Raw genomic sequence first — 26706 nt, forward strand, 5'->3', positions numbered from 1 at the left:
CTACTGAACTTTTCGCCCTCAGTAAACCTTACCTCTCCTTAGTCGTAGCAGTTCTTACTGCCCATTGCCCCATTGTGGTCCACTCCGTAAGTTTAAAAATCTTACCGGATGCTAGCTGTAGACATTGCTTGAAGGTGGATGAGGTGGAATCGTCTCATCACTTTCTTCTGGAATGTCCCGTCTTTGCGAGATCAAGAAAGAGATTTCTTGGATCTCACTTTTTAGAACAGGCTCGCGAAATAGCGAATATAGAGATTAAGAATCTCTGCAGATTTGTAGTAGTTTCAAGGCGCTTTGTCGACTCCTAATTGTTAATCTATGGGGGATCCATGCTTCACAAAGGACTATATTTTAAAGTCTGCGTGTGTTTTCCCTTTGGGAAACAAGCTTACAACCTGACCTGACCTTCAAATAATTTTTTCTCCATTAAATAAATAATTTCAATATTTTATTAAAAATAAAAAAGTTGAAAATCATTAGGCGCAACGTTACTTTAAAACCAATTTAGAGGCCATTCTTGTATTGCATAGAAGGTTTTATAAGTATTCAAGCTCTAAGTAGAATCTGTAAATTCTCAAGGACTACATGCCATACGTGGTTTCGGGCAGTGTTTTGGAACAGAACATCTGCTCAAAAGGTCGTTAAGAACCTATAAACAACACAACAAAGTGAAATACAAAAATAAAAACATTTATTGGCAAAAACCTCAGAGAGCCTTCAGCACAACTGAAACCACAAACACTTGCATACATACATATTAATGTACATATATATATATATAACCACCTAATTAAGTAGCTGCACAAAGCGTAGAAACATCTGTGGCCAACTGGAGACACACAAACGCACGCATATATGTTGCAGAGGGCTGCTGAATGTTGCACGTAAATAGTGCGCAATTCGGTAGTGTATATGTGGCAAGGCAACAACAATGGCAACAATGCAAACAAAAATAAAATATATAGAGAATTGCAAAAAAAGGAACAACAATAACAACACGAGTCCGCATACTCGTACGTTCGATATACACGAAAAGCAATGTAAAGGTAAAACAACAACAACGAAAACAAGTATAAGAAGACAGCGAAATGGAAAAATCGTTCGCCTAACCGAACGTTGCAAGTTGTAGTAAACAGTCAACGAAAACTTGTGCCAAAGAATGTGGCGAAATGAAGCCAACGCCACAGGCTACACAAAAAAAAGCAACAAAACAGTAACAACAACAACAATAATACACAAACAAAGTTGAACAACAACAGCGCCGGCAGCAAGAAGAGCATCGAACGCAGCTCGCCAAAAAGGTGGCAGGAAAAGTGCAGTCAACAAAGCTGCACAAAAGCTGTTGCTGTTGCCACAAAATGTTGAAAGTACAAATATGCAGGCTGCGAGTTGCATGCAAGCAATGCGCGCGTATGCAGCACAAGAGCCGTTTTAGGAGGCAAACGTTTGTTGTTTGCTGGCTGTAACTACAGCAGATTGTAAGCATGTGTTTGTGTGTGTGTGAGTAGAAGAGGCTGCGGTTGCTGCTAGCCACAGCCGGCCACTGACGGCTGCACCGGCTGGCGGTTGAGGACGCGGCGGCAACGCACACAACTGGTTCTTGAACTTGAAAGTTCGCCTGCCAACAACAGCAACATCAACATCAACAACAACAACAAACACCGACAATAACAAGAACGCTGAAAGCAAAAGCAACAGCAACAGCAACGTGCGGAACTCACGAACGAAAAAAGAGAGGAAATGGCAAACGTGAAAATGTACGAGACATCTTCTGCAGTATGCCACGCAACTTGCAACGCGCCAACAACGGTCGCGATTCACAACTCACAACATCACCGCTGACACACACCTCCTGTCTCACCTTGCTGCGGCACGTCCGACTAACTCGCGCCCGTCTTTGCGGCGTCAGCGCAACGCCAACTTGGTGGACTCGTGAAAATCGTCGCGCATTTTTCGGCTTTGTTCGCAGTTTTTTCGTCATTCCACAGGCCTGTTGGCTGCTGTTGCTCTTCCTGTGCACTGAGGTGGCACTCTTCTTCTTTCATTCAATAAGCTTGTGCAGTTATTCTTGCCACAACTTGTTGCTGTTGTCTTCTGGTTTTGTTTTTGTTTTTGTTGCTGTTCGTTGAATATTTGTTAGCGCGCTTGTAAGCATTTCTCCTTTTCATCTCCGACTTTTGTCTGTCAACCGCTGCTCAGCGAAAAGGAATTTCGCGGTGTGAAATTTATTTAGAATTCTTTCAAATATTTTTTTCAACGACTTCCGCATTATCAATATTTCTTATTTCGGCAAGGTGCCGAGATGCCGCTGCGCCGGCGCTGATTGTTTTGTTGCAGCGTTGTTTGTTTGCCAACTTTTGGTCTTCTTCTTTTATTGTTTCACTTATTGTTGTTGTATTTTAAGTTATGTCATCATGTGCCTTTCGATGAGCGCGCGCCGCTGGGTGTCTGCTTCTTTGCCGCTCGCTTTTGGCCGCAGGTGCCTCTTGTGTGCGCCGTGTCTATTATGGCTTTCCGCCGATTATTAATTTACTTGTTTTTCCTAATATTTCGTAATTCAAGCAATGGCAATATTTTAGACGCTGGATGGCAGCAAAGACGGTTCAGACTTTGAATGTACTTTTCATCAAATATCACTGTGTATATACATATATAATAGTGGACCCACTGTGGTGTTGCTGATAGTTACATAAATTTATATTTTACTACGATGGGCCACAAATGCATTAGACTGAAGCGTTGTAAATTACTTTTGTTTAACAACTTTATTGTAAAGTGAGCCCAGATGTTGGTTAGATCAGTTGTGTTAGACCTAGCCATCTTCTTCCTCTTCTTTGGCGCTACAACGATGTGTCGAAGAGGGTCGAAGCACCCAAACCTTAGCTAGTTGCCTCTATTTTTCCTGTTGTACATCCCAAGTACAGAGAGTTCAATCTGCATTTGGTTCTACAATTGGCTATATGGACGGCCTAGCTTCTGTTGTCCACACATTGTTCTCGAATTTTAGAAGCTTTTCACTGTAGCATCGTCTTCCATGCGTACGATATGGCCGAACCCTATAGAACCCTAAAGCTCATGGAGTTCATGGTTCCATCTTCTTTGGTACTCTTCGCTCACGTGGACGGATTCAAAGATATTAAGAAGCTATCATTATAGCCTCCAGTGCACAAGGTTAATACTCTAAAATTAACATCTACGTAGACAGCCAAGCGGCAATCAAGGCAGTAACCTCGTGTCGAATATCGCCCAAAAGTGTCCTGAGCAGCAGGGCAGCAGTGGTGAGGGTCGCTAGAAATATGAGGCTACACTTCTACTAGGTGCCAGGCCATAAAGGCATCGAGGGCAACGAAATCGTAGACGGGATTGCCAAGAGTGGTGTACAGCTGTCAACCGGAAACATGATCAACATCGGTAAGCCCATGCACATTCTGTACGATGACATAGACAGGTGCATGGCAAGTAAAATCAAGTGTAAAACTGCAAAGGTCATGTGCAAAGCGGTAGATCAAAAATATACAAGGTTCCTACTGGAGCACGATAGAAAGGGCTGTAGAACCATGGTTGGCATTCCTACCGGTCACAGCCTTGTAGTGGCAGATGCCTATAAAATGGGGCTGTCAGATCGGGAGGAATGCAGAAAATGTCAAGAGCGGGGCACCAAGGAAACAGTGGAGCATCTCTTGTGCGTTTGTCCAGCGTTAGCGAGACAGCGTTTTAGGTACGATAAGTTAGAGGAGATATCGTCATAAACTATTAAAATTCACGACAGGCGCAGGCATCCGAACGATGACTACTACTCTGGGAACACGTAAAGGCACTACATTCTGGTATCGCAAAGGACCATAACTGGTCTATGCGTGGCCTGCAGGCCTACCAGACCAACCTAACCTAACCTATCATTATAGCTAATCTAATGGATTTCCGCTGAACTCAGGTTTTCTTTGGTGCTTCCATCATATATGACTGCGATTTTTAGTGAAAAACTATGGAAAATTCCAGTTCCAAAAATGAAGCAAATGTCTTTTACATTCCAAATCAAAATTGCCAACAGTAGCGCGCCAAGCAAAATAAAGCCGCAATTTTTTCTCTAACTCCCGCTTCTCTATACTTCGAAATAATTATAAATAATTGGTCTTGAAGGCTTAATTACATGTTTGAGTGTTGTTTGCCCATCGCCGCTTGAATGGTTGCTAACATGATGCCAATTAATTAATTACCTCCACAAATATTTTGTCAGCAGATTTTGGTTTTGAAAAGGACAAGAGCAAACAACAACAACAAAACTAACATACAAAGCATTATGCTCAAGGTAAACGAGTACTATTTGGGCATAACGAAACGCTGATTTTAGTAGTTTAATTCCGCAGGAATGTTCAGCGCGCCACAGTGAGCTAGACAGTTGTGGTGTGTGGCTGCTTTGCAATCGTTAGACCATAAATGAGCCACCGCATTTTGTGCCATAAACTGCCATAAAAGCATTCAATATTTGGTTATTTTAATGAAGATTAATCACCTGGCGTGCGTGGCTGTGTGTTGAGTTCATAGCAAGCGTTACATTAATCTGCCACCGCAGCAGAGATTTGTCAATAACCTTTTGTGTTGTGTTGTAGAAGCCAAAGGCACACGCACAAAGTCTCATTTTGAAAAGCATAATCCAAAAGTAACAGAAATCGTTATTTATTTGTAGGCTTGTAAACGCGTCGTGGCCGAGCTGTCAGCAGCGCTAATGTGAACGCTTAAGGCGCACTGCGTAAGCGCTACTTATTGTTGTTGGTCTCTCTGTTTTGTTGGCTTCTCTGTGTTGTAACAGCACGAACGCTCGGCTCAGCCCGCTGGTCATTGGCTAAACAGTCCGCGCGTTTTGTTCAGCGGGCGTTCGGCGCGCCAATCTCGCCATGCCAAATCAATAACGAGTTGCTCAAATTTATATTTTTTATTTGAAAAAAAAAAAAATTATATTCTTAGGGCCTCAGCACGCTGTTTGCTGTGGCATTTAATCGGCTGGCAATCTGTCGTTTTCGATTTTGACATTTTTTGACTTTTATTGCTTGTAACGCTGTAATAAATCGTGCGTAATTTGAGCTGAAACGGCTACCGGGCGACACAGACACGTAAGCCCTGAAGGGTCAAATCAATAACAAATATCAAATATCATTTATTGTAAGTCAAAAAATTTAATTTTTTTTTCAATTTTTTCTCTTCCTTTATTTGCTTAATTAACACACTTGTAAATGCGTCTAATCAGCCAGTGTTACCAGATGTCACACAAAAGGCACACGCCAAGTGACACCGTTAAGCAGTTCAACGCCCACTCAGTCTGTCTTGGACTAGTTAGTTAGGCATTAGGTGGTTTTTTGTAGCTGATATACTTTTTTCCAGAGCTTATGTATACACAACAATAACGCTTTTGTTGTATTTAATGCCAATTATATATGCAAGCTGAACTTAATTTATTGGTAGTAGCGCTTACACGCCTCATTTGAGCTAGAAAAACATTTTTATACGTCGCAATCCACGTTAAAAAAAGATGAAGACGCCTTATTTAGTGCTTGAGAAGGCAGTCTTCGTTTTGTGTTTATTCAAAAACCACTGAGCTTACAACTAATTAAAAACTGTTTAAATTTTAGTTTGGAGTAAGCTGAATTTAATACTTTGTTTATCATTAAAATTAAAGCGGAAAAGCACAGTTATTAACACAAAATGTTTTTTTACCAAAAGTTCAAAAGTTTGTGGGTTTTTATGCCCACAGGCTTTTAATATCGAAATTGAGTGTCACACATTCTTAAAAGCCCGTGACTGTGCCATAAATTTCAATTTTTTTCTTCCACTGTTAAGAATTTATGTGTCTCGGCACATTTCCTTTATGTAAACTTTTAGAAATGAAAATAAATGAAAGCTTTGCGACAGCCTCAAATACTAAAGCGACCTGTAAGACCTGTTCTATTAGGCCTAGTGCTATAAAATTAGAGATTATGGCGATTCTAATAAATTCTATAGCACAATAGACTACTAGAGCGCGACCGCAGCATACACTGAGCATACCAGTTAGTCTATTTCAATTCAGCGGCTGCATGAATGAAATGATTTAGGCACGGAATTTTAAGTCCGCATTTAAGGCAGGCGAACAAAGAGGCAAATGAAATTTGCATTAATTAAATGCTTATTCAACAAATAAAGCAACGCTGCAGAATTTGAGTTGAATCTAAGACAGCAATACACCACACCCAACAACAACACACAATAGCACAAAATAATTACGACGAAATTCCGCTGTTGCTCGCAACGCGACGAATAAACAAACATGAAAACCTGAAAATCGTAAATCAAAATAAGCAATTTCGCAGATTAACACAACTTTTAACGGTTTGCGACAGTTGGCAGCAACAGTAGCTGCATCAATAGCAACCACCTGGAAGCAATAAGGCACACACAGCAGTGCCGCCACCCGTGCAAATAAATTACATATACACACACAGTCATACAGAGATATAGAGAGGCAAGAACAACAAAACCATGGACGTGCAGGTATGTATGCCAGCCGAGCTGAGCGGCGCGGCAGTGCATGAAAATTCCAAAAGCAGCAGCGCGCCTGTCGGCTCCCATAACTCAAGCGGCACTACGTCGCCGCTGCGTGGAGGAAGGCGTGCTCGGCGCTGAGTTCGTTGATTTTTCGGTCAGCAGCACAGACATTCCGCGCATTCCGTGTTAATTTGCCGTGCGCGCGCTCTGACGGCAGGAAGACCAGTTGCCAGCAGTCATGCGGTGCAAATTGTGCCGTCAAGGTGAAATGGCAAAGCCTGGTGGGATTGCAAGCCAAAAACAACAACAGCAACGACACTGAGTTTGAATTGAAAATAAATTAAGTTAGACACGTTTTAGACGCGACGGCATTATAGTAATCAATGTGATAGAATTTCAGGAAATATCAAATGCACTAAGCGGTGTATAGGCGCGTGGTTAAGCCTTGAGGCTAAGAGCAATATTTTTTTCGCTCAATTTTAAAATTTGAGTCGAAAATAACTAGAAATCCGATAAAGTGCACATCAATCAACATAATCATTTGGTTCATTGCTTTTTATTATTATTTTAATTTTTGGTTTCGGAATTTCCATTAAACAAACAACCAGTTTATTTTTGGAGTGACTAACGTAGACCTATTTTATAAATAGTTTGTACATATATAAACTTATAACTTATAAACACATACAAACACACACTCTCGAGCAGAGATGCATATTTATGAGCGTTCAATCTATAAATATTTATGTGTTTTTTATTTCTTCATCAACGCGGCATATAAAATTTCACACCCGCTCAAAAAAAATGATATCTCTTAACAATAACAACAACAACAATATATCATATAATGCTAGGCTGAGTAGAGAATGGCTGTAAATTTTAATTAGTTAGAAGCTGATAATCAAAATTTTTGATTTTGTGTCAGTTCTTTACACATATTATTACGGTTCGTGGCTTTGTCTCACTCGAGAAATCTACACTTATGAAAGAGTGAGGCCCTTAGAGGGTCTACAAGTAGCTGAAAATTCAACACTTAATTTTGTTTGAAAAGCTGAAATTAAGTAGTTTATGAGCTAAAATTAAATCTTTAATATTTTAATTAAGGCTTGTCAAACTGCGGAACTTCAAGTCCAGTTTCATAATAGATAATTGTCTGCTGTTGCTTCTAACGTGAATGTATGTCTATGAGATGTCTAATAATGGAAATCATTATCATATTAATCATCTCAAGTGGCAGCTGTTCGAGGCTTAGACACCTCCTACTTACTGTCCAAAATAAATTAATCCATTTGATTTCTGTCAGTGTATAGTTGAAGAATAACACTTCAATAGGAGGTATGTTCAAAAAATAACGGGAATATTTGTTTTTGAAAAAAAAAAAAATTCTTCTACATTAATGTTGTCGCCTTTAAAATAGTACTCATGCGATATTAGGCACTTATCTCCAATCGTCAAAAACTAGATTTTTGGGATAGCCTTCGGTTTTTTCAATGATTTCTCGTTTGCTTGTAAAACTTCGGTTCTTTAAGGCAGTAGCTTTAGAAACCGAAAAAAGCGTTTTTTTGGCAATTTTTTTTGAAAGGGAAGGAAATGTTTGCGGTAAACGGAATTTTAAGATGATAGTGTACTATATTTAAGGCTTAAAAAACAATATTTATTATTAAAAAATATTGAAATTTTGTCAAAGTTGTAAGTATTTTTCTGGAGCGCCTAGAGTCTGCACTTGTAAATCGGTGCCGGTGATGGAGGTCGTGCGATGCATCTGAAACAGTCGAACCAAATTTTTTTTTTAATTTTTATAAGTTTATTTTCTTTAGGAACTAAAAAAATACCGAAGCAGTTATGAAATCCACATTTTTTCGAAGTTTGAAAAAAAAACATTTTTTTGAGAAAAAAAATTGACTTTAAGTTGCGAAACAAGTAGTTTAAATAACACTTTTGTCCAACTTTTTTAGTTCAAATAGAAGATAATTTAATACTGAAGCTAGATCAAATAGAAGATAATTTAATACTAAAGCTAGATCACTTTTTTTTTCGATCGGACATACATTCTTTTTGCTATCGCCGGCACCGTTTTCTAACACTTGTGAAAATGAAAACTCGAGAAAATGCGCTTTAAAGTTTTCGGAGAGCATTCGCACCTGCTCGACGCTCGGCCCCTAAAACTGCTCTAGCTTCGAAAATATGTCGAATTGGCCTCTGGAATTTTAAAGACATATTCTTGGATAGTTTGGTAGAGATTTAAAACAAAAAAAAATTGAATTTTTTGAAGCCTGTAAAGCAGACTACTGAATTTAGTTTTGGAAATAGGAAAAGTCAACGAAATATAAAATAAAATACAAAATTTCAAAAATTTGGACATTTAAACAAATTCCCATTATTTTTTGAACGCACCTCGTTTATTGTTCTACTTTAAATATACATCAAATACGTTTACAACTGTACTGAAGGAACGCAGTTGGGTGATCATTTGAATAAAATGGTTGAGAAATAATTCTTACCAGCACAAGTTACTACATTTCGCTTTCCCTCTTTTAAATCGCGATCTATTCAAAGAATTATTTAGAATTTATATATAAAAAAATATTATTTTGACTAAGAATATCTAATAAATTGCTTTCTATTAATACACACATCTTCCATTTAAATCGCTTCATATTCACACTAATTCAAACTCTTGAAATTTCTGACTATTTTTGTATCAGCAAAAATCGTGTTAAAATCTCAGAAATGTTTACAAAAACTAACATTCCCCAAACCCACATTTAATAACATATGTATATATTTCTATGCATGGCATCACCACACCAAAATAAAATAGGTGAGCGTGTGTATAATTTTGTAATTTCTTAGATGGGCGGTGTGATAGCATCGAACGGACAGCGTTAACTGACACCGAGCGAACAATTTTAATGAGACACCTCACTGTGAACCAAAAACAAAAATAAAATACAAAAAAAAATATTAAAAGAAAAAACAAACCAAAGAACTGCTAGAGCAGAAGTAGAACAGAAATGGTCAGAAATTATCAAAATCATAAATAAATAAATTTGTAAAAGAAATTAATATTTCATTTATATGCAAAATCGAGCGAGCGAGTTAGCAGCGAGTCAAGCGGGAAAGACTTAAGCAACGAACTTGCTGTGCGGTCAGCGGCACATTTGTATACATATAAATGTAGATGAGTGTGTGTGTGTATGTAAGACAGTTAAAACTGCGGATGGTGCAACCTACAAACATGACTCGTGTAAATACAGATTTTCGTGTGTGTGTTTCTAGGAACAAAAACACTTCATAAATAAAATGGTGGAAATACGAAAAGTAAACAAATGAAGCGACAGCGTCAGCATGCTACTAGTTCAACAACTGGACGGGCGAAATGGCATTTTAATGAAGTCGAAATGTTTACGCAATTAAACTAAATTAAAGCACATTTATGGTAATTACTGACGCACGCCGCCAACGCGCTGCACTGTGGCACAAAGCGGTGCTAGGGAAGCAGTGCAGGTCATTACAACAACTTTTTTTTTTAATTTTTTACTGCTGCTCTAATGAGTGAAGCGCATTTCCGCAGAGAATGCCAAGCACGCTTATAAACTGACTCACTTGCAACATGTTGCATGCTTGCATGCTCCTGTGTGTTTGTATATTAAAGAGACAGCGGCATAATGACAGCGATTCACTAATCACGAAGGCCAGCCAGACTAGCAGTTGGCAACATCTACTTAAAATGTTTCCCTGACAGCTTGTGGCAACTTATCTGCGGCTGCATCTTTATTACTTTTATGGCCAGTTGGTAGCTGCGCTTGGCTGACTGGCTGGCCATCAGTTTATGCAACGTTAAAGGGTATGCGCACGCTAGACATTGTTGCCACACAAATTTATGCATAAATTAACAACAAACACACACACAACACGCACTCAGTAGCTCAGCATGCTTTCAATTGTTGTTGTTGTTGTGCATAAATTGGCACTTTTCGCTTGCAGCTGCGGCGTCCACTGTGCAACTGGGCGACTTCGTCATCGCATTGGCATTTCGCAATGCAAGAACTTTCTCCTCGAAAACTAGCAAATGTTGCGCATGCAAAGCGACAGCACGTGTCCGCCATTACCCACATAGCATGCATGTGTGAGCGCCGGTAATTGTTGTTGTCTGTCTGCTGAGTATTTAATTTTAATAAACTGCAAAGTCATTTTGTAGCGATTAACCCATTAAGTGTCCGGCTGCATCCACTGTCGCAATGCTAACCAAATTGGTTAATCTTTCCACAAATAACTTGGCGTGGCAGATCTCGTGACACATTTCTCATTTTTCACATATGTGCAGATGTGCTGCATGCAACATACTAACAAGCTTACAACAACATGCCATTTTGGGGGATTTTACATAATTTTCTTAATTTTTTTTTTTTAGTTTTTTTATATTTTTTTATTGTTATCGTATCGCTTCCTATCGCCACTGTTATTTATTTATGGTTTACTGACACTACTGCCATTTACATACTTGGTATTGACTATTAAATTAAGGGGTTATATACAGTTAGGATTTTCAAAAAATCGATTTTTTTTGCGTTTTCTTAATATATATATCTGAGTATACACACACACACAATTTCAAGTCGATTCGTCGTATATTTTCGAAGTTATAGACAAATTAGTGAAGGCGCACCGACTACATGTAAAGTGCTTTCAAAACTTTCAACTCGTTTTTCTCGAAACGGTGTTTTCAAAGTCGGTGAGCAAGATTTCTCAGAAACGGCTGAACCGATCGGTCTGAAATTTTTACACAAGCTTCTTAACTATATTTTTTAGTACTTAATCGAAGGATTTTCGCATCCGATGAAAACTTCTTATTTTTATAAACAATTAAAGACCCGAATTTTGATCGATAATCGAACCTTTTGCTTTGAGTAGCCGCCATTTTGTCAAAAAAAAAATTTTTTCTTGCTAATTCCTTCAATCAATCACTAGATTATTTATTATATTAATGAAATTTATTTGGTTTTTGAATTTTAGATGATCCAGTCCAGAGATATCGTGCTCACCGCAAGAGGCTTTTTTCTGCGGACCTCTGCAAAATTTTCAATATAAACGTTTCCGATAATTATTTTTGGCAATAAAAAATATGTGAATATAGTTTAAGGTTGTAAAAAAAAATTCTTGAAAAATGTTTTTTTTGACCTCCCAACTATATAACCCCTTAAGTGCGTTTAAAGACTTTTTAAGGTATAACTTATGTAAGAAAAATACAAAAAACACAAAATTATTATATTTCAAGCAGAAATAAGCAAAAATTGATATGATAACCCGAAGAATCCCAACTCATGGGATACCACTAAATTTGAACTCTTCATTTTTAAGCAATATTAAGCAATTTATATATCGCTTATGTCACAAAAGGCTCAGTGATTGGAAAAACCAATTGCTGCCACATACATAACTGTTTGCAACCAGCCAAGTCTGATGAATAATGACCACCAACATGTAAGTTAACTAATTAGCCGGCAGTTGTCACAAAATCCAAGCAGAAATCAACAATTTTGTATTAACCACAAAATCAAATGAGCAAGAATTCAGTAAAAACCGCAGCGCATTTAGTGTGAAATGCCAATGAAATTAACTAAACACGAAATAAATCAACACTGCGGTCAACAGCAGCCTCACCAATTTGGCAGCGCTGAGCGAGAGGCGAGCAGGTTGCTTGTTAGCCAACGGCAGTTTGGCAGGCGATACATTCGTGTCACCAAATGGCACCTTGTCCGTTTGACTGCTGGCTGGCGCTGCGCTGCTTATTGGCTTATTGGCTGATTAGTTGAATGAATCGCGCGCAAAAAACGTGGCAAGCGCTTGTTGGCTTGTCAGAGCGCTCGTGCTTACACAACGATTTTCCATTGGTTTTCTATACTGCATTATTGTTATTCGCTTTTGTTGCTATTATTATTGTTGTTGTTGTTGTACAAAACCCGCTCCCGTTTCTACAATTTATATTTTATTAGATTTCCATTGCAAATTCGTTGGCATTTTGGTGCTAAAAAAAACAAAATACAAAAACAAAATACAACAATTGTGGCAAGTAAGCAAATATAAAACGGTTTATAAGACGCGCAGTTGAGGCAGCGGGTAGTGAGCAGCAGGCACGCAAGCGCAGCAAGCAAATTTATGCAACAAGCACAAATAAAATGCAGCATGCACCAAGTGAGATGCTGTTTGCAACAAGAAAATGAACAACAAAATAGAAAAAATATTATTTTTTTTATGTTAAAATACAAACAATATGGCAAGGCTAGCTGCATGTTGGCAGCAATCATCACAGCAGTGCCTTTAACTACTCAACTCGTTGCTGCTTACAAAATGCGGTCACGTTTTTGTTTTTATGACATTCTGTTATTGTTGTTGTTGCTGCTGCTGTTGCTTATATAAACAAAAACATAACAAAATGCAAACGTGAATATTTTATTTTGCCTTCGCCTTCGCTGCGACGAGTATTTTCCCGGTTTTCATTTTGCATTTTAATTTGCTTTTGTAAATTTTCTTGTTGATGCCACATTTTGTGGCAGACACAATCGCGCTCTTTAGCATCAATGCCAAACGTTTGAGGCGCTAACGAAGTGGGTAACGAACTGAACGAGTGAGTGAGTGGCTGCATGTCGCACTAGTTGACTATTTGACTGCCGGATTCACCGGTTAATCGGCTCCTTATTTATACTAGGCCTTAGCAAGGTTTGTTGTTTGCGCATGTGATGAAATTGACAAGTCAAACATTGCTGACAAAAACAAATATTGTTTAGTGGAAAAGTAAACAACAACAACAACAAGTATAAAGTGTGAAATTTCAAACAAGTAGAGTGAACAAAAACGATGAACAAGAACAGTTGTTTGTTGTATTCCTCTCCAGTTTGAGTTTCTATATGAGTTGTTGTTGTAGCTCGTTGCTCACAGTAGGGGTTTTTACCGTTATATGCCACTGCAGTAGTCAGTTGAACTAACTCGAAAGTGTGCTCATCAGCTAAAAGTCAAGAGTGATTTTTCAAATATGAGCTTAAATTTTTGAAACTTGAAAAACAAAAAGCGATTTGGGCTGAGAAGACTGCCGAAATACTTTCTCAGCGGCTTATTATTCAATTTAAAATATTTCTCACAGATAAATCACAAAAAACGAAACTCTCGAAACTATGGCAACTCGATGTTTTTCCACACCCCATAATTGTGGCCAAATATTTGTTAACACTGTCTTATCTGTGCAATTCTTCTTAACCTTCATGCTGCTGTGCCCCTTCTTCTTACTCTTCTACTTCAACTTCTTCTTTTATGGCTTTCTTTGCATTTTTTTATGACTTTGCTGATGTCATACATATTTCAACTGCCGGTACCAAGGCATGCTTCGCACATCCTGCAGCCGAACTTATCTCTTCGCCATTTGCCGTTGTATTAACCTTTTAATGTGCACAGCTCATGCGATGCTTAATTGCTTTACAAACTTTGAGGGCAGGAGAAAGTGTTTAATGCCAGCAGACATACAGACGAACAGACGGACAGACAGACAACCATGCAAGCATTCACATTTAAGCACACGTCTGCGCATGCGCGTGCAGGCACGACTCGTCTCATACATGACCGTATGTTTATTGTTGTAAGCCAATTTGTTTCGTCGTCACTTTGCAGCTTTTCAATACAGAAATTTCCTCAAACATATGCTGCCAACACAACAACAACAAGTATTTCAACTTAAGTTTTAAGTTAAGAATCGCTTATTTTCTTATTTTCTCATTTTCGTTGCTTATTTATATTTTTTGTGGTTTGCTGCTGCCACACACGCACGCACGCACATCTGCACAGCATTCCAGCGACAAACACAAGCGCTAGCACGCGAGCATAAATACAACGCTTACAAATACACACACGTGAGCTCTCATATTATATTTGTATGTGTGCGTGTGTGCTTATATCTCGCTTTGGGTTTGCATGTTAAAAGCGCGTAGAATCGAGGCGCCTAAAATTGGGTCAACGCTGTCATTTGGGGAATGCCTTTGTGGCCTCATGCCATACACAACGCACACACATACATATACAACATTCCTTTTCTACCTTAATTAATTTACTTTTTTTCTGGCTTTTATTCATAATCATAAACTGCTTTGATTGTTTGGCCAGACACAGTGTGACATTTGAATAATTGTTCAGCGATAGCCCAAGATATCGGCCAGCCGCCCCATAGTTCAAAAGTCAAGCTGTCGAACAACAGGCAACAACAGCGAATGGCACAGATAACGGTGCATGCGTGTTGAAGGGGTTAGAAGGGAGCGGCACGCGCTCACGCATTGCTTGTTCCTCACATATGTATATTATTCACCGTTATGCGCGCAGATTATGCCTTCAACTTGAATTGTATGCAGGCGGCAGCTGACAACTGTGAGATATGCGTCGCAGACACAGCACGCGTCCAAGCCAACGGCAGCGCGTATGGATTTGGTGGTTTTCGGAATTTCTTTTCACATTTCATATGTTTCATATGCAGCTGTCAACTGTCAACGATCGACTGTCGATTTCCCTACGCAGCTTATTGCATTCTTCATTGATTATTGGCAAAAATCGGGAAAAAAGCTCCAGCGTTAATGCGATTTCGAAATATTCAAAAAATCAAGCATTAATCTTCTGTTGCGCTGTAAGCTGTCTCAGCTACCGCCCCCAACGCTGCAACTCCGTCGCCTCAACTGTGAAGCGCATTTTGTTACTTATTGACACTTGACACTTGGAGCGCTGCCTTTGTTTTGCTTGCAGTCCAATTTCATTATCTCAGCTCACTTTATGCTTTGCTAGATTGCATAAGACATGAAGGTTAACAGTTGGCCCGGCTTAAGCTGCAACAACTGCTTAAATGTCATGCTTTGCAGTGCACTTTTGTATCGCTCTACACACACACACTAATATATTTGTCGTGTTTGTATGTGTGTGTTCGCGCGAATGGCTCGAAAACTGGGTGTGCTCGCAGCGAGTTTGTTGCTTAAGTCTTTCGTTTCGCTCAATTGCCCTCTTGGCATAGTGAATAAACAAACAACACAAGCGTTTATTAAATATATAAATATACGAGTATTGATGATTTATTTACACTTCTCACTTAATTCATGATGTTATGCCGAGCACTTATAGAAAAAAAACGCTGAATTGATTGGCAAGTGATCGAACGCCAAGGTCGTTCGACTAGCGGCGTCTGTGATGTCGATTACATACACACCTACAGGCAAACCAGCGTACACATATTTTAGATTATTAACTGAATAAATATTATTTATATTTAAGGGAAAACTAATACATATATGAGTTGTGTTCAAAAAATAACGGAAATTTTTGAAAAAAAAAAATTCATTCGTCTACATTAATTTTGTCATGTATGTATAGTAACATTGTAAAAATTTAAAAAAATGACAATTGGTAACTCCAAACCCGTGTAATTTTAAAATTCCCGGTATTTTTTGAACATACCTCGTGATGAATTTTTTCCTCAAAATTATTAAATTAGTTTTTATTTTCGAACACGTGATCTACGAAAGACTGGATCTGTAGAGGTTCGGTTAACTACCCAGAGCTCTGTTCATATTTTTCCCTCCAGACATTTGATACTGAGTACAAAATATTTCATTTCTATTACTTTGGAATGCAGTAATAGTGTCACGCGGTCACAAATCAAAAAGCTACCAGGGCAGAGCGAGTGGGGAACTTTTAAACAATAGTCAACTGTGTCAATATTCGAAATGTTTCGCTTTTGCGGCAGTGAAGTGCACTTATTTACTACAATAACACGCCTTCAACGACGCTAATGCGATTGCCCGACTGTCAGGCCACATGCCATGAATTGACTATTTACTTGAATGAACTATTTTCGATTTCCTGCACACGCGCACAAAACACTTTTCATGTGTGTTTTCGGGTGTGTGTGTGTGTTGGTTAGTGGACACTTGAAGCCCAGCGAAACTGTCAAGCGCGCCATCGCGTGGCATGCGGTGTCATGGTGTGGCATGTCGTGGCGCAATCGCAATGCCATTTCATAACGAAATTGCCAACCAACCAACCAACAAACTGTCATAAAAGCCACAATAAAGTACAGCTAAAGCGGCAGCACCATGCACATGCGCGCCGTCCGTGCGGAATTGGCATTTCAATATGTGTAAAAATTTTAAGTGTCCTTTGTTTTGATTGAAATTTATTTTTTTTTATTTTGTATTTGTTTTTTTTTCTAAGTACTTTGCAATTGTAATCATTTTGAGTTTGGCAAGCAACACGTGTTCCCCACATTTTCCACGTTGCGCTCAAGTGGCTGCTTTTTGTATTAGATTTTCTTTCAATTCGCAAAATATTTGTGCTGTGGGGTGATGGAAGGGTGCAGTGGCACAGCAAAAGACTTGGCGGCTCAACGTCTCGCCGGCGTCATTGTAGTCGTCTAATGCCCCCTCACAATTACTTACAATTACTTTTGTTCGCCTCGGCGTACTGCTGTCGTTATACAAATATGTGTTGTTGTTGTTTGTGTTTTTGTATTTCTTTGTATTAAAAGTTATGAGCGTTGAATGGTCGTAATTTGCAAGTAATTTTCGTGTTCAAGCCATTCTGTTTGGGCGCTTTCGCGACTCATATGTCAAGTAGCTACACATGTTGGAGCGATTACAGACAGACACACACTCATACATATATGCTTACATATGCTGCTTTAATGAACGTCGTTTGTAAAGCAAAAGTGCGGCAGTTAACATTTTGCTTTGACTTTTTTTTAATAATTTATTTGGCTTGTGAGTTGTCAAGTGATTTTTTCTATTCAAATAAAATTAAAATTGATTACATTTTTCAGCTGTGATGCAATAATTTTGTATTCAGGTCGGCATACTTTTTGATTTTGGAGAGAAACTGGAGCAACTGGGTATTTATGTACAGATAAATGTGTCTGTAAAGGTAATCGATTTTAATTAGTTCTGCACCGATATCTTCACTAGTGCCTACTTTATATTTTGTAAAGTAAACGGTTCAGATCGTCTTCAAAGTTCTGATATATAGGAAGTAGGCGTGGCTGTGAACAGATTTGGCCTATTTTCACAACATATCATTGGAATGTAAGGAAACTATTACAAACCAAGTTTCATTGCAATCGGTCGAGTAGTACCTGAGATATGGTTTTTGACCCATAAGTGGGCGACGACACGCCCATTTTCCATTTTGTAAAAAAATCTGAGTGCAGCTTCCATCTGCCATTTCTTCTATGAAATTTAGTGATTCTGACGTTTTTCTTTAGTGAGTTAATCCACTTTTATTAATTTTCAACCTAACCTTTGTATGGGGGGTGGGCGTGGTTATTATGCGATTTCTTTCATTTTTGGACTGTATTAAGAAAAAGCTAACTGCAGAAAGTTTGGTTTATATAGCTTTATTGGTTTGCGAGATATATACAAAAAACTTGCACAGACGGACGGACAGACAGACATCCGGATTTGAACTCCACTCTTCACCCTCTCTTAGCAACTTTGTTGCGAGAGTGAATAAAAATAAATATTTATTTTTTTATAAAAAGAAATATGAGTAATTAATAAATTTAATTAAATTAATTATTTATTGATACTAATTATATTTTTTTTTAATTTTTTATTAAAACGCATAATTATTAAAAATTATTTTTTTTTTCAATAAATTTTTTTAATGAATTCAAATTTTTTAGAAAGTCCCTAAAACTTTGAGCAAATCTTTTCATCGTTGCATTCACTTGCTATTTAATCCATGAATCAAATAAAAATTTCTATATATCCTTTCCACCTGATTTTCATATAAAGAATTAATGAAAAATGCTAAAACAAAGGTGAAACCAATTCAGCGGAAGTTGATTACTCGTCATAAAATCATATGGTTGGCAAACAAAAGACTTTAGACACGAACTCGCTGCTGAAGTTGCCACACACAAACTTCAATAAATGTAAAGATGCGCGCTTTAACCACCAATTGGTCTCTATAAAAAGCTGCAACAGCTCCACATAAATCCTTCAAAAGCAAGTTTTTTGTTTTACATAACAACAACAACGACAACAACCAAATTGAAAACGGAAATGCCGCTTTTGTGTGGCAATTAATGTGCAAATTGCGCGTCATGCACAGCAGACAATAAAGGGATTTAGTAAACCACTGCAGAGGAAGTGTTTAAATACTGCTTCTACTGCTCAATCGCATATGTATGCTTGTGCATAAGAATCGCTGTTGCGTGTGCGAAATCTTCTGCAATTTATTTAATTAAAGTGCATGCGTCATAGGCGAATATGATGAAGGGTTTCGCACACTCGGCAATTATTGGCTGCTTGACAAATATACGCCTTGTAACGCTTGAGAGTCTTACAGGCAAAAAACTGAAGGAAAAGTCTCCATATATTGTATTTTAAGGCAATAATTGAGGCTTTAGATAAATTAAAGAGCTAAGCAAGTGAGTTTAACGCCAACTAAGAAGTGGAAATTGGCTTGCGGCTGCAGCTTGAAAGTTCAATTAATGAATGCATTGCTCAATATGGCTTAACATGACTCAATATAGCTCAACATGGCTCAACATTGCTCAAAATCGCGTTACTCCTACAGTTCGAAGTCTTTCTTCATACTTTAATAAGCTGCAGACTCTCTGCTATAAATTTCACTTCAATATTTTTACTAATTGCCTGCGGTTCATTACAACAAAGCGACTGTGCACGAGACTAATTACCAAATCCAATCAAGTTATTAGTGAAATATCAGCTCACAGATCGATTATGACAGTTCGAAACGAAACGAAAACAAATGGCGAATAATAACAAAAGAAATGGAATTTTAATTGGCAGAAAAGCAAATAAACTGCTTAAACACACACATACATACTGACAATTATTGATTTGTACAATTAAAGGCAATAATACTTTGATTTCCCTTAAAGCCTATAAAAGCACAGCGTTGGTTGGCTGATAACGGTCAACGGCGCCAATGCAGACTACCTAAGCCACTTTGGCGTTCTCTATTTTTTTTTTGTTCCACCGTGAATATTCAGTTATGTTTGTTGGCTGGATGCTGACTGCTGTGGGCCGGGCTAACCCAAATACTTGCAATCGTTGAATTGTGCCATTCGAAAGCGGGCTCTACACAAAGCTAGCAGTCGCAGCTAGATATGCAATGCAAAGCCCCTGAAAGCGTAGACAGTAGACAGCAAACGGATTCGAAATCTTATGAAAATAAAGCCACTCTTTGTGTTTGGTTTTTTGTTATCCATGGCTATGGAGGCAATAGAATTTCAGGCGGTCACTTGTTTCTTCTTATTCTCTATTTTGCATGGCTTTTGTTTTCCGTTCGAATTTGTTATTATTTTTTCTGTTTCTATTTCTGTTTTTTTTTCACGCATCGAAGAAAGTCACATTCGAAAGTGAACAAATGTTCGAACCGGATTGCCGTTGTACGACCGTCTGTCCATCCGTCCGTCTCTGCTGGCTTGCAAGCACTTTAATTTGAATTAGAATAGTGTCAGCGAAGTGAAAACAAATGTTTATACCAAAGAATAATTTGAAAAAATATATTCAGCTTTGTTGATTTGATTTATCTGCTTTACGCATACACAGATAAGTACCGTATGCATACGAGTGTATGTATGTGCGCGAGGTGTCCATTGTCCGGCTTAATAGTGCCGAAAGAGTGTTCGTATTTCGATAAGCCTAACAATTGCCGCCGAGTGCTAATTAGAATACGCATAGTTGTTTGTTTGTATGTATGTATGTAAGCGTTAAAAAATTGGAAAACGAAATCTTTTGTTTCCTTTGAAGCCGAAAAAAGATTTATAAGACGCTTAATTACATTCACTTTGTGCGTATAATTCTTTAGAAATGTATGAAGAAAACCTGTAAGAACAGAGCATAGCACAGCCATGTCCCATTTTCGCTTACAGTGAAATCGAAAAGTGGAGATTTTTTTCTTTGGATATCAAAAACAAAAATTAGTAAATTAAAAAAAAAAATTATTAATGTGTTTGACGTACTTCAGTACCATAAATATGAAGCCTTGACTAAAACCAAGTCCTCAGAAAGTAAATTAACTTATGATTGCACCACTCAAGGTATATTTTTCATTAAGTTTCGGCCTTAAGTCTTTTATGTCCAACGAAGTTCGTGCCTTGAGTCTTTTATATCCAATAAAGTTCGTTTCTTAAGTCTTTAATATTATGTTTCACAATTCCACACCATTATAAATAGTTGTAAAAGCATATATAATTTAATATTTACGACTTAACTACCTTTGAAATCAATAATCCATGCAAAAATACCGTTAACTTCTCGCCACAGCTGCAATCACTTGGCTCTACACAAAGCTAGCAGTCGCAGCTAGATATGCAATGCAAAGCCCCTGAAAGCGTAGACAGTAGACAGCAAACGGATTCGAAATCTTATGAAAATAAAGCCACTCTTTGTGTTTGGTTTTTTGTTATCCATGGCTATGGAGGCAATAGAATTTCAGGCGGTCACTTGTTTCTTCTTATTCTCTATTTTGCATGGCTTTTGTTTTCCGTTCGAATTTGTTATTATTTTTTCTGTTTCTATTTCTGTTTTTTTTTCACGCATCGAAGAAAGTCACATTCGAAAGTGAACAAATGTTCGAACCGGATTGCCGTTGTACGACCGTCTGTCCATCCGTCCGTCTCTGCTGGCTTGCAAGCACTTTAATTTGAATTAGAATAGTGTCAGCGAAGTGAAAACAAATGTTTATACCAAAGAATAATTTGAAAAAATATATTCAGCTTTGTTGATTTGATTTATCTGCTTTACGCATACACAGATAAGTACCGTATGCATACGAGTGTATGTATGTGCGCGAGGTGTCCATTGTCCGGCTTAATAGTGCCGAAAGAGTGTTCGTATTTCGATAAGCCTAACAATTGCCGCCGAGTGCTAATTAGAATACGCATAGTTGTTTGTTTGTATGTATGTATGTAAGCGTTAAAAAATTGGAAAACGAAATCTTTTGTTTCCTTTGAAGCCGAAAAAAGATTTATAAGACGCTTAATTACATTCACTTTGTGCGTATAATTCTTTAGAAATGTATGAAGAAAACCTGTAAGAACAGAGCATAGCACAGCCATGTCCCATTTTCGCTTACAGTGAAATCGAAAAGTGGAGATTTTTTTCTTTGGATATCAAAAACAAAAATTAGTAAATTAAAAAAAAAAATTATTAATGTGTTTGACGTACTTCAGTACCATAAATATGAAGCCTTGACTAAAACCAAGTCCTCAGAAAGTAAATTAACTTATGATTGCACCACTCAAGGTATATTTTTCATTAAGTTTCGGCCTTAAGTCTTTTATGTCCAACGAAGTTCGTGCCTTGAGTCTTTTATATCCAATAAAGTTCGTTTCTTAAGTCTTTAATATTATGTTTCACAATTCCACACCATTATAAATAGTTGTAAAAGCATATATAATTTAATATTTACGACTTAACTACCTTTGAAATCAATAATCCATGCAAAAATACCGTTAACTTCTCGCCACAGCTGCAATCACTTGGCGCTTTGCTCCACTCACCATAGACAACACTATTGAATGGTCGATAAGCGTAGCACTTTTTTGTTGTAGAAATCAAAAGTTTTGCAATTTCTTGGAACACTTATATGGATCGACTCATGAATAGAAGGTATTAATGCACTTTTGATTTATGCACTTTTGAGTATGCAATGCAATGCAACGGCAATTGTATGCTTAAGTTGTGTATGTTGCAATGACATAAGCGCCGTTATATGGCGCGCAGTAAATTTTGCTTTATATGGCAACACTATATTTTATTTATTTTGTGGCACTTTTATTTTATCAATATTTTGAGCTGAACGACTTTAATGGCAGCTTAATGTATGTATTTCGATTTTTCACACTTTCAAAGGGGCTTAAATTTGCATTGAATTTCAGAGGGCACATGCAGCTAATATTGAAATATTAATGTAAATATACGAGCGTTAAGGTTTTTAAACGCCTAAAGGAGCAATTTCGTTGTACTTTCTCTTTTAGTCACAAAAACATTTCTGAAGAATACAGTAAGCGTTATTACAGTGATTTATATTAAAAATATATTTTATTGATAATTGTTTAATATTTATTTATATTTTTATATTAATCAGAAAACTAAGAAAATCGCTGCTCATGCAATTTTATTTTCATTTGTTGTTGTTATTGTGGGGCACACACACTACCCGTTTTGTACCTTAGATGGCCACTTTTCAATTGACCGCTTATTCGCAAATTTTCTTCTCCTTTAATTCGTGAATTTTTCGCATAGTTTTATATGTACCTTTTCGCTGCCACACTCTTTTCTCTCAGCGTGCGCTGAGCTTCTTCAAGTTAAGCACTAAGCAGCAAAAAGCTATAAAAACAAACTAGAAATTTGGGTGTATGTTTGTATGCGCGATTTTTTACAATTTCCACACTGATGTCACTTTGTTTTTTTTTCTATTGTTTTACTTTCCACACCGGTTCACTAGACCCGACCAGAAAAAAAGTAACGCGTTCAAACAATCCGCAGAATCGTTCTGTTGCTCACGAAAGCCGACACGCAACTGTTGCTTGAGCTGTCGCAGAGTCGGCAATGTACTCGATTTTTAGCCAACTCTCTAGCTGAGAGCGGCACACTAGTTTGCTGTAGATGACAGTCGGAGAAGCAGTGAATGAGCTCAAAACAGCGCTCAGCAGTTACTGAAGCAAGTATTAGCTGTTTGTGTAGTTGTAGTGGTTATTGGATCGATTTTTAGCCAACTCTCTGGCTGAGAGCGGCACACTAGTTTGCTGTAGATGACAGTCGGAGAAGCAGTGAATGAGCTCAAAACAGCGCTCAGCAGTTACTGAAGCAAGTATTAGCTGTTTGTGTAGTTGTAGTGGTTATTGGGTTTCTTTATGAGCTTGTGGACTTTTCATTTGAGTGAGTGTATTTGTTAATAAAAATTAGTAATTTCAAATGAGTTAGACACGCAGTACACGTTTCGGAGTGTATTCGTTAAAAAGAAAGGGTTACCCTTTGAAGAAACCCTCTAAAAGTTGCGATCTGTGCAATGATCTCTGCGAATTCTTTTACCTTCGTTCGTGAACTCTTGGGTAAAAACAATACTGTGACGATGCCCCAGCATCCACATTCGCCAGACATGATTCCGTGGTACCTTTTCATATCTCCAAAAATAAAAAGAACCTTAAAGGACGTCGTTTTACAGGCATACCAGAAAGAACCAAAATCTGCCCCAAGAATTGAGTTTGAGAAGTGTTTCGACGATTGGGAGCAGCGCTAGCATGAGTGCATAAATATCGCATAGGAACAAGTTTAAAATCGACAACATTAATTTAGTCGAATGAATTAAGATTTTTTCTCAAAAAATTAAAATTCCCGTTATTTTTTGAACAGACCTCTAATTAAACTTGAAATGTAAAATAACTCCTTTCATATACTTGTAGCCAACATAATTAATTGAGCGAGGTTTTCTGGGGGAAAAATGCAACTTTGTAGAAAAAATTCAACTATTTTACGAAAGTATTCGCATAAAAAATATTATGATAAAAATTCCAAAAATTAATATCAAATACACTAATATCCACCTTAATAAAACTGAGCTCAAAAATAGCACTCCATTATAACGCTACACCACTCAAATAGCTCGCTCTTTTACTCACGTAGCAAATTATTAACTCTATGAGTATTCATATACTCTCACTCTCTCTTTATTGCAGCATTCTCTGCTCAGCGCGTCTTCTGCTTTGAAATGTTGCTGCCACATAATGGACCATTTTGGCATTTTTCGCATTTTTGCAACGAACTTTATAAACTTATTTTGCGCATTCTATTTTTCGTGCAACAACACAACAACAACAACACAGCAACAGAGGCTTAGATGCGCCGACTTAAGCCAATGCTATAAAGCAAAATGTTGGCGATTTAATTCGGGTTTGGCACACGCGAAACGTCGCTGCAATATGTCATCCACATAAATAATTGTTGTTTTTGTAACTTATTGTTGCTGCAGTGATTTTGATTCGGTAATCCACAAAGCCAAAATTACAAATCTTATTGGAAGAGTTTCGCATATCTTCAAATAATTCAGCCACGTTGATGCCTAGACAACCATAGACCCCTCTCTCATTCTCTGCTATTTCAACTTTTTCATTTCCTTTTTGCTTTTCGTTGTTGTTGCCTAGTTTTTATGACCCACCATTGCTTTGGCCGTCGCAATTTTATGCTCCTGTAAATTTTCGCGCTCAGCTTATGCCTGGCCTTGTGTTGTTTTGCTAACAGCAACAACAACAACAGCGGTGTGTTTTATCACAACAACAACTTTGGCGCTGGAATCTCTCTCACTCACCACAACTCGGCTTTGTTGATTTCTTATTGGCATTCTTTTACATCCTTACCGGTGTAGGCTGGTTGTTGTTGCTGTATCTTTCATCATTAAAAACCCTTTCTCAATATTATGAGCTTAAATGCTGCCTTAAACATATTTTTTATTATTATTAAATAAGCGCGGATTTATTGGATTTTCATATTTATATTTATACCATTCTGCAGAGTTCCCCCCTTTCTCAATATTTTATTATTCTTTTCAACATTTTTCTGTTCATCTGCGCGTCATTTTCGCTGGTTGCTGTCAGCGCTGCGTGGCTTACTGTAGCTGCTGCGTGAGCGCTCGGCGTCGCAATTTATAACGCGCATTTAAGCTTCTCAAATTACAAGCGTTTAATATACAATAAATGTAAGTCTTCACTTCGATCGATATGTGTGTGTGTGTGTGTGTGTGTGTTTGTGTCTTTATTTATGGTTTAGGCAGTGACGATTAACGCGCGTTTTATACTTTTAACGAGACAAATTGATGGACATCTCCACGATTGTGACCTTTAATTGCGCCTCCAACGCGCTGAAGTTATTGTATAAAATGGTAAAATAAAATTTTTTGTTTTCTTTTTGCATTTACAAATTTATTGGCTTATATTTATGGCAGCACTAATGAGCGTTGGCAGCAAGGACTTAAACAAACAACTGTAAGTTTTTGAATTTCAGGAATTTGGTGGCGATTGATATTGATATTGATTGATATTGTTGGCGTTGCCAGAGCCAATAAATTCATTTAATATAAAATTTTGAAGGATTGATATTGTTATTGTAAATTTTGCTATGAAAAAATGAGATTAATGAATGATTAATGAAGAGCTCCAGGGATAGTTCAGTTGGAAGTTCAGTTGGAAGTTTCGAAGCCAGTTTGGAAGTTTCAGTAATTTTTAACGGACCTCTAAACTCCTTGGCAGGATCGAGGTTTGCTTTATGAACTCTTTTATTCATTTTTTTACATTAATTGTATCATCGAGTGCGAATATGAGCTTTCTAAAACTGCGAAGACTAATAGAAACACTTTAAAAGCTTAAAAATCCGAATGTATGTCTGTCCGTCCGTCTATCCTTCAGCTGTAACTTGAGTAAAAACCAATAGAGCTATATAAGCCAAGCTTTCTGCAGTGGTTTGTTGAGCCACTTCCTAATACAGTCCAAAAATGAAAGAAATCGGATAATAACCACGCCCGCCTCCCATACAAAGGTTAGGTTGAAAATTACTAAAAATGCGTTAACTCACTAACGAAACACGTCAGGATACTAAATTTTACATAAGAAATACCAGATGGAAGCTTAACTCAGATTTTTTTTACAAAATGGAAAATGGGCATCGCCCACTTATGGGTCAAAAACCATATCTCAGGAACTACTCGACAGATTTCAATGAAATTCGGTATATATATTTTTTTTGACACCCTGATGACACGTGTGGAAAATGGATGAAATCGGTTCACAACTGCGACAACTTCCGATACAACTCAATTTTGAACTCCATCTGATTCCTTTACTTTTTAAGATATACATTAGGAACCAATGAAGATAGCGAAATAAAAGTTTACATGAATACCGTATATGATGTGTGGCATCGCTTGTGAAAAAATTGTCGAAATCGGACTATAACTTTTCAAAGCCCCGAATATCGCATATGAAGAACTCAGTGCCTTATGGTAATTTTTCAACGAAAATATGGGTAAATCTCTCAGATATCTTAATTTAATACAGAGAAAATCTTTTTCTTCTAATAGTGTGTCTCTGTATCAGAAATGGTTAAAATCAAATCATAACTTCCCCGAGCTCTCATATAGCTA

At 37.6% G+C, this 26706-nt stretch overlaps 1 protein-coding gene across 3 annotated transcripts in view; it reads right to left on the bottom strand.

The window, feature by feature from the left end:
* Positions 1 to 26706, bottom strand: part of Abtb2_0 (ankyrin repeat and BTB/POZ domain-containing protein 2) — a 90726-nt gene that overhangs the window by 55722 nt on the left and 8298 nt on the right. The window contains exon 1 of one of the 3 annotated variants that reach the window (XM_054228468.1): positions 21993 to 23104. The exons of 1 other annotated variant lie outside the window; for it this stretch is intronic. The gene's annotated coding sequence lies outside the window, so the exon portion shown is untranslated. Of the gene's footprint in view, positions 1 to 20785; positions 20853 to 21992; positions 23105 to 26706 lie in introns of those variants that run through there. One more of the 3 variants, XM_054228467.1, reaches the window with a different exon arrangement.

This window comes from Zeugodacus cucurbitae, chromosome 4, assembly GCF_028554725.1.
Source record: "Zeugodacus cucurbitae isolate PBARC_wt_2022May chromosome 4, idZeuCucr1.2, whole genome shotgun sequence".
Taxonomy (NCBI): Eukaryota; Metazoa; Arthropoda; class Insecta; order Diptera; family Tephritidae; genus Zeugodacus; species Zeugodacus cucurbitae.